The 7,218-nt window shown below is 37.5% G+C and overlaps 1 long non-coding RNA gene across 1 annotated transcript; it reads left to right on the forward strand.

Moving 5' to 3' along the window:
- The first annotated feature begins 3,095 nt into the window (after nucleotides 1-3,095).
- Nucleotides 3,096-4,796, forward strand: LOC110796375 (uncharacterized). The gene is made up of 4 exons (XR_002535568.2): nucleotides 3,096-3,943; nucleotides 4,059-4,193; nucleotides 4,295-4,397; nucleotides 4,484-4,796. It is a non-coding gene; the product is annotated as an uncharacterized lncRNA (long non-coding RNA).
- The last annotated feature ends 2,422 nt before the right edge of the window (nucleotides 4,797-7,218 follow it).

Consider the following 7,218-nt stretch of genomic DNA (forward strand, 5'->3'; position numbering starts at 1 on the left):
GTTCAGAAGCCAATACATCGGCTCCCGAGCCGTCTTTGCTTTGAACCACTCCAACTGCATGGCGTGATCGGAATTCTCTCGATCAACAGGGCCAACCCGCGACATCGAGGGATCCGGCTTCACGAACCACTTCGGCGGCGAGAAATACTGTGGATGCCTCGGATCAACGGGAACGCGGACCAACAGCCATTGTTCCTTCCACCCATGGACCGAGGATACATACGGAAAAGCGGTCATATAGAGATCCTTGCCTTTCCGTTTGTTCTTATTGTTGATGGCCCACCAGCCAGCCTCAGCATTCGCGTTCCTCACGAGCTCGTGCATCTCTTTGAAAACCTCGATCGACGGCTCATAGCCGAGGTAATCACACATCCAGCGATACCCCACAATATGGCGCATGGACTTCGGGGTCAACTGACAAAAAGAGACGTTGTACTCCTCCAGCACACGGGCGATGAACGGATCCAAAGGGAACCGAAGCCCATAGTCGAAATGGTGAAGATACACAGGAACATACTCCGGAGGAGTACGAGTCACCCTCGCATTTTTCTGCTTCGGAAGCTCGCACCAATAGCCCAAGGCATGTTGAATGCCATACAAATCCTCGGCAAGCCGATGATGTCTCCCTTTCTTGGCATCCACTAGCCACTTTCCATCAACTGCCACTCCATCCGGGCCAGCAATCTCGGGCTTGTCCTCGTAGAGGCTAGCGAGCCTCCCCAAAGGATCAGCCTCCTCCCACCGCCTCGGAAGGAGTGGGCGAATAGGAAAGCGACCCGTCACGCCAGCCCCCTGGCTCGACTCAGCGCGGGCCTCATTCCCCGAATCCTCTCCAGCACCAGCCCCGGGAGCAACCCTATCCTCCTCATCACTAGAGGAGGACACCACATCGGATTTCTTCTTCCATCTTCCCCCAGCCATGGAGAAACAGGGAACGCCTAAGATACACAGAAAGGAGTAGAAAAAGAAGGGAACAAAAACGGAAAACAAATTACCTTTCTAGAAGCGGAAAACGCCGATGAAACGAACGAAGTAAAGTCCCGAAGCGAATTCACGGTGAATATGCAGAGATCTAAAGAAAACACCCAAAGAAATCGCCGGAATTCTAAAGATATGGAAAATGTTTGAGTGAATAAAGTTTGAAATGAGGAGAAGGAAGCGGTATTTATAGGCCACGTCCTAAAAACCGCCCAACTTCCGCTCTCCACACTTGTCACTCATCCACGAACTCGCATCACCTTCTCTTCGAAAAAAGAGAGAACCTTTGGACTTCTCACAGCTGGAAACCCACCCATTTAATTCTAAATGGGTCGGGTCTGGGGGGCATGTTGTTTGGGCTCCCAATTGGATACCAATTGGGCCACTCAGTCCAAAGCCCAAAGGCTCACAACAACAACACCAAACCCGCTACACTCCAAAAAGGGGGCTATTCAGCCGCCAAATCAAGGCCCAAGGCCCACCTGCAATAAATGACCTAAGGGCATTTATTGTACAAACACTATAAATACGCCGCCAGGGCTCACATACCAAGGTACGTCCATTTTCCGCCTTAAGACTACTCTTCTAGAGAACTTCTCTCTAGAATTCGAGCACCGTTCTTACTTAGGCATCGGAGGGGCTTTCTTCGGAAACACCCCCGAGGCTAGTAACTTGTCTATTGTGCGGGTTAACTGGGACACGACACATTCGAGCTAGCAGGATCTTAAACACATGAAAGGGCCTTCATTCGTAGCCCATTGTTCCATCCACTTCAACACCGGAACAGTAATGAATATTATAATGGTAGTTTTTGATGAATTGTAATTGGTCAATAATAATGCAGTTTCTGAGTTACATAGTACTTGTTTGTTCGTTGGTAAGAGAGTAAGACATAAAAAATTGTGTTTATAGAACTTACTGAGAGGTCGTCTTATACAAGAGTGTGCCTCTTTTGTGTTTAGTCGATTTCTAATCATGTTTAAGAGTTCGGGATACTCCAAATTTAATACAACCATGAGAAGACCGACCAGACTGTGCGGGGTGTGAGATTAAGTCACTATAATAGAAGAATGTTCATTTTGCAAAGTCTTGTACTTGTTATAAGTCAGAACTCTCAGAATCATAATTGTATTGGTTAAACGTCCAACACTCTCAGCAATCAAGGACACTTTAGTCTTTGGGTACTACGCTGAAGGTTACTATGAATACTTTTTGCAGAAGACGGTATTCTTGTATAATCAATGAAACTAACAGTAGAATACTAGAAGACAGTATTCCCTGATGTTGTGAAATAAATTACTAAGAGGTCTTTCTTCAGGAATCATGTTGTTCATTATATTCGAACCTATTTGCATTTGTTTCTCGGCCTTCCAAGTTTAAATCTAGCCGGTTGTGCATATATAATTAACCATGCCTTGTGAAAAGTTGATACATTTACTGCTTTGGCAGAGACTACAAACTTCAGATAAAGGTATGATCGCACTCTCAGTACTTAAGCCACGAATCTCAACTTCAAGATCGTTATTGTTCGGGTAGTATGATGATGCTTGTTGTGGTCAATATTGTATCATAACTGTCTCTTGACTGAACCGTTTGTTCGACTTTTGAAAGACGAGCTGAATGAAACTATTTGGTTTGACACTACTAAACCTAAACCAGGCGCTGCTTGGGGTTCCACTCTTAAAAAAGCCTATGCTTTTGATACCGTTGAAGAGTTTTGGTGGTAACTATTTTAATTTTTTACTTCAATTTTTGTCTCAGATTTTTAATATTGATTGATTTTGGCTTTCTAGGGTTCTATAAGCTTTTGTTAATTTTGATTGATTTTGTTTTTTTTTTTTTTGTCTAAAGTGGGTTTTGATTTTTTTGAATTGGGTTTGTTAATTTGTTTATGCTGTAGAATAATTAGTTCTTTTTTACTTTTATTTGGTGCAAGTTTTGTGAACTTTTGGCTGGATTAGCTCTTATTTGCCCTAATTTTAGTTAATTTGATTAATTTATGGTATAAATTTAGCTTATTGTTGGCGTGATTACATGTTTTGGAATCATTGATAAGGTTAGCTGGCCGGGGAATATTATGCTAGATCATTATAGTTTCGTCCACTTGATGTCGATTTCCAAGGATATACTTGGTTGAATTTTTAATTTTGGTTGGTTTGTGTTAGATGTTTGATATGTTTATTTAATGCAAGCCTTGCCTATAATATATAGATACCAACGATTCCGGGAGCTGTAGAATGCAATATTTTTGGGAGATGCAATAGCTATCTTCATTACTCATTAGCATTGTTAGAAAATGATATAAAGAAAATATGTGGGGCATTGGTTAACTTTGGAGTTTTAATGGGAAAATTCCAAACATTCTTTTCATTGGATGAAATGCTTTCCCTTGTGAGTGGAGAATAAAGTAAATCAACCTTACAAATTATTGATTTATCCAGTCGAACAATGCCCATTCTGAGATGAAAATTGAATCTTTTATGCAGCCTGTAGGATCAGATATTCAAGCCCAGCAAGTTAGTAGCAAACGTTGATTTCCATTTGTTCAAGATCGTAGGCCATAGGCAAATATCTTTTGCTGTCAATGTAAACCATGACGTCAACGAGGCTTTTGTCTTCTGCTTGTTGTCGACAAGTTCATGCTTTTCATTATACTTTGTTGCCTGTGCTTACCGTGCAATGTTCTTATGCTGGACATGAGGTTTTCGTGTTTTGGACTTTCAAATTCACCAAGTCTACCCATCCAAATTCTACAGAAAACACTTTCAAATATAAGAATTAATTAGCGGGCAAGGGTTTTTGTAGATGGAGATGCAAGGTTGGCGGGAGTTCTTAATAAAAGAATGATAAGAAGAGGAGGTGTGTTCTTGTTGGATATTTGAATCAAGTTTAATGAATATGATCAAGGGAAAATCGTCAACTTCTGTTTTGTGTAGTAATCCAGGTCACTGAAACTATATTTTCGGTAAGCTGTCATAGTTTTCAAGTACAGGCTGTTAAATTTCTTGTCTTTTGGGTATAGGCTGCAACGCTAATGAAATTGGGTACACGATGATGTGAAATTGTAAATCTGTCTTCAGGCTTGAATTTCAACCTTCATGGACTAGATCTTAGGCTACTTATAAGACTCGCAGCAGTTTTATTCCTCTGTTCGGAGTTACAAGGCACAAACTGGAAAATCTAAAGGAACTAAATTGAATTGGATTGCGGCAAAGGTATGATTAGTTTAATACTTACCTAAAGATCAAGTTTTTCAAAATTAATACATATAATTTCATATAAATTTTACTTTTGTTATTTATTTTAATGCATGTAGTGTCCTCGATCAACAACCGGGATCACTAGAGTGTGGCTACTACGTCATACGTTTTGTGTACGATATATTTACAAAGCATCGTGATAGTCAAGATCTTACTACGGTATGTGATATACTTTATAAAATAAATTGAAGTAGGCAAAACTATTGATTGTCGACCTAATTATTTATATACTTGTGTGTTTTTAGGATTATTCAAGTACATAGCCTTTTTCATTTGAGGAGATTAATGAGGTTGAAGAATTTTGGGCAGATTACTTTTTGACCAATTCCGATTTAGATCTAGCTAGCTAGTTTGTTGTAATATTTGTTTGTTAAGTTCGTTATCAACATGTTGGTTGAACGATATGATGGATATTGCCTTTTAATGGGGTTGTAAATTTGTATTTGACAGGTTTATGTGTGTATTATTATAATTCCCGATTATTGGGAAGGGTCATATTACAAAGGAGATTATGGCGAAATTTTCAACTATATATTCCACTATTTGTTTATCCCTGTATATTATAGTATTGTGATCCAGATACATGAAATATGAAGCTGATCAATAAAAACATACGAAAAAAAGTAAAAGAAAAAAATGTCATTTGCGTCGCAGATTTACTAAACTGCGACGTAAATGACCTTTTTTTATAAGTCATTTGCGTCGCAGCTTAGTAAATGAGCGACGTAAATGACTTTTCAGTATGTAAAAAAAAGGTTATTTGCGTCGCAGTTTAGTAAATCTGCGACACAAATGACCTTATTTGAGTCGCCCAAAAGTGCGACGCAAATGACGTTTTTAATTTGCGTCGCAGCCAGTTGCGTCGCACCAATGTGCGACGCAAATGAGCTTAAATGAGCGACGCAAATGAGACTTTTTCCACTAGTGAGTCTTAGCGTACGCTCTTCGCCCGCTATGACTGCGGGTGTGTGATTGAGATACAAATCTACTAGGATTTACTCTCTTAGGATATTTAATGTAGATTAGACTTCTAGTCATATTCATGTTTCTAATTCTATTAGGACTAATTGTAATCCCTATATATTTGATCAATAAATTACACTCTAATTCAAGGAGTTTCTCATAATCTAACAACCGTATTAATTTGACTAGTTGATCATTTGAGCTAACAAAAATGAGGTACCAAATATAGTCTTATGTTCGTACTTGTAGTGCCGGTCTTCATTGCATTTGAAGTGAACCATATATTCTTATCCTTTGCTTATTGTGAATCGTCATTTAGCATGACATCATTTAGTCATTATTGGCATGAAATTTTATGTATCGCAAGAGAAAACAGTGTATCGAGTACGCGAAGTAGTCATTGGCTCATCGGATTCTTGTTAGATAAGATCATAAGGATTGATAAATTGATTAAGGAATATGGAAAAAAAATCTACAGATACGACCTCTTCCGCTTCAAAGTATACGATAGAAAATTGGTTCCGGATTTAATGTTTTGTTTTGGCTAGATAATTGGTGTTATTCTACAAATTTAATCTCGCTATTAAATTTAGATACGTCTGTTATACAAGATTTGAATATTACAGTAGATCATTTCATTACTCCTTCACGGACATGGGATGAACATGCTCTTGCTTTAGTGGTTCCTCCTTCAGTAGTTCAAGTCATCAAAGGTATTCCATTACCTGTCACGAACTTATTAGATCAACCATGTTGGGGTCTTTCTAGTAACGGAAACTTTACAGTTAAATCGGCCACTTGGTTAGCTCATAATGCTATTCCTCATGTTAAATGGGAATACCACTGAATTTGGAAGATAGATATTTCCCCTAAGTTAAAAACTTTTTTATGGCAACTTTTGCACAATATATAGAATGATTAAAAACGCAGAGTATTTAATAATTGTTTAGTCCATTGGATGAATGAGCGAGAATGAGAGTTTTATTTGATTCATTAATTATATATGTAACGATGTAAGTATCTATTTCATCAAAAAATATTTAATTAACTATATATGGAGTATTTAATTGGTTGGTAGAATTTATTCGATTAATCAAAATATCCTTGCTCCAAGTTTTATAAAAATAAAGCTGACATCAGCAATGGCGTAACAGCAGGGGTGACACATGCAACGTTGTCTTATACATAAAACCATCTTATTTACAAGCTTGTATGACACACGACCTCCTTTCACTGAGTTGTTGTAATGGTTAACACATTTTAAAATCTTTAATTGTATTGTTTTTGCTTGAATTTATCAACTCTTTAATTTTAGGTATCTTGAATTTGTTTTTCTTTTAACTTTTCACTTTGCTTTTGTTTGTCTACTTGGACTCTTTTTACCCACCTCTTTAAAAATATTTTTACATATTTTTTTTTTCTTTTACATCTTCATTCCTATAAAACTGATAAAGGACCCTTATCTTATATTTCATATTGTTCCCTATACTTCATTGTCCATTGAGGTTTACTATAGAGTAAATTAATTAATTTTTCATACATAAAAGTTTCGGTACATATGTGTACTCGTCATTTATAGTAGACACGTTCATAAATCTCTCATATATATCATTCCAACCGCTTGATCCCTGCTTATATAAATTTATCCATTTTATTCGATTCATTAATTAATTATAAAATGATGTAATTAACTGTGGAGTAAAAATGTCCCCGCTCCAAGTTTTATATTTAATAACTTGTATGGTCGGGGAAACACATTTTAAATAACCCACCACGTTACTTAAAAAGATATGATCGATTATCAACGATGTATTGACCTAGTGGTTAAGACTTAAGGCATGTGTGTAATAGGTGTCAGGTTAAAATTCTCCCGCCCCCAATTGTATTTATATTACCCTTGTGACTCATTCGCACCAAAAATAAAATAAAAAATATGATCGACATAAGTACGAGTTTAAGAGTTAAGAACATCAACATTCATGGATTTGGAAACTCCATACACATATAAAAACAAAGC

Source organism: Spinacia oleracea, chromosome 2, assembly GCF_020520425.1.
Source record: "Spinacia oleracea cultivar Varoflay chromosome 2, BTI_SOV_V1, whole genome shotgun sequence".
Lineage (NCBI taxonomy): Eukaryota > Viridiplantae > Streptophyta > Magnoliopsida > Caryophyllales > Amaranthaceae > Spinacia > Spinacia oleracea.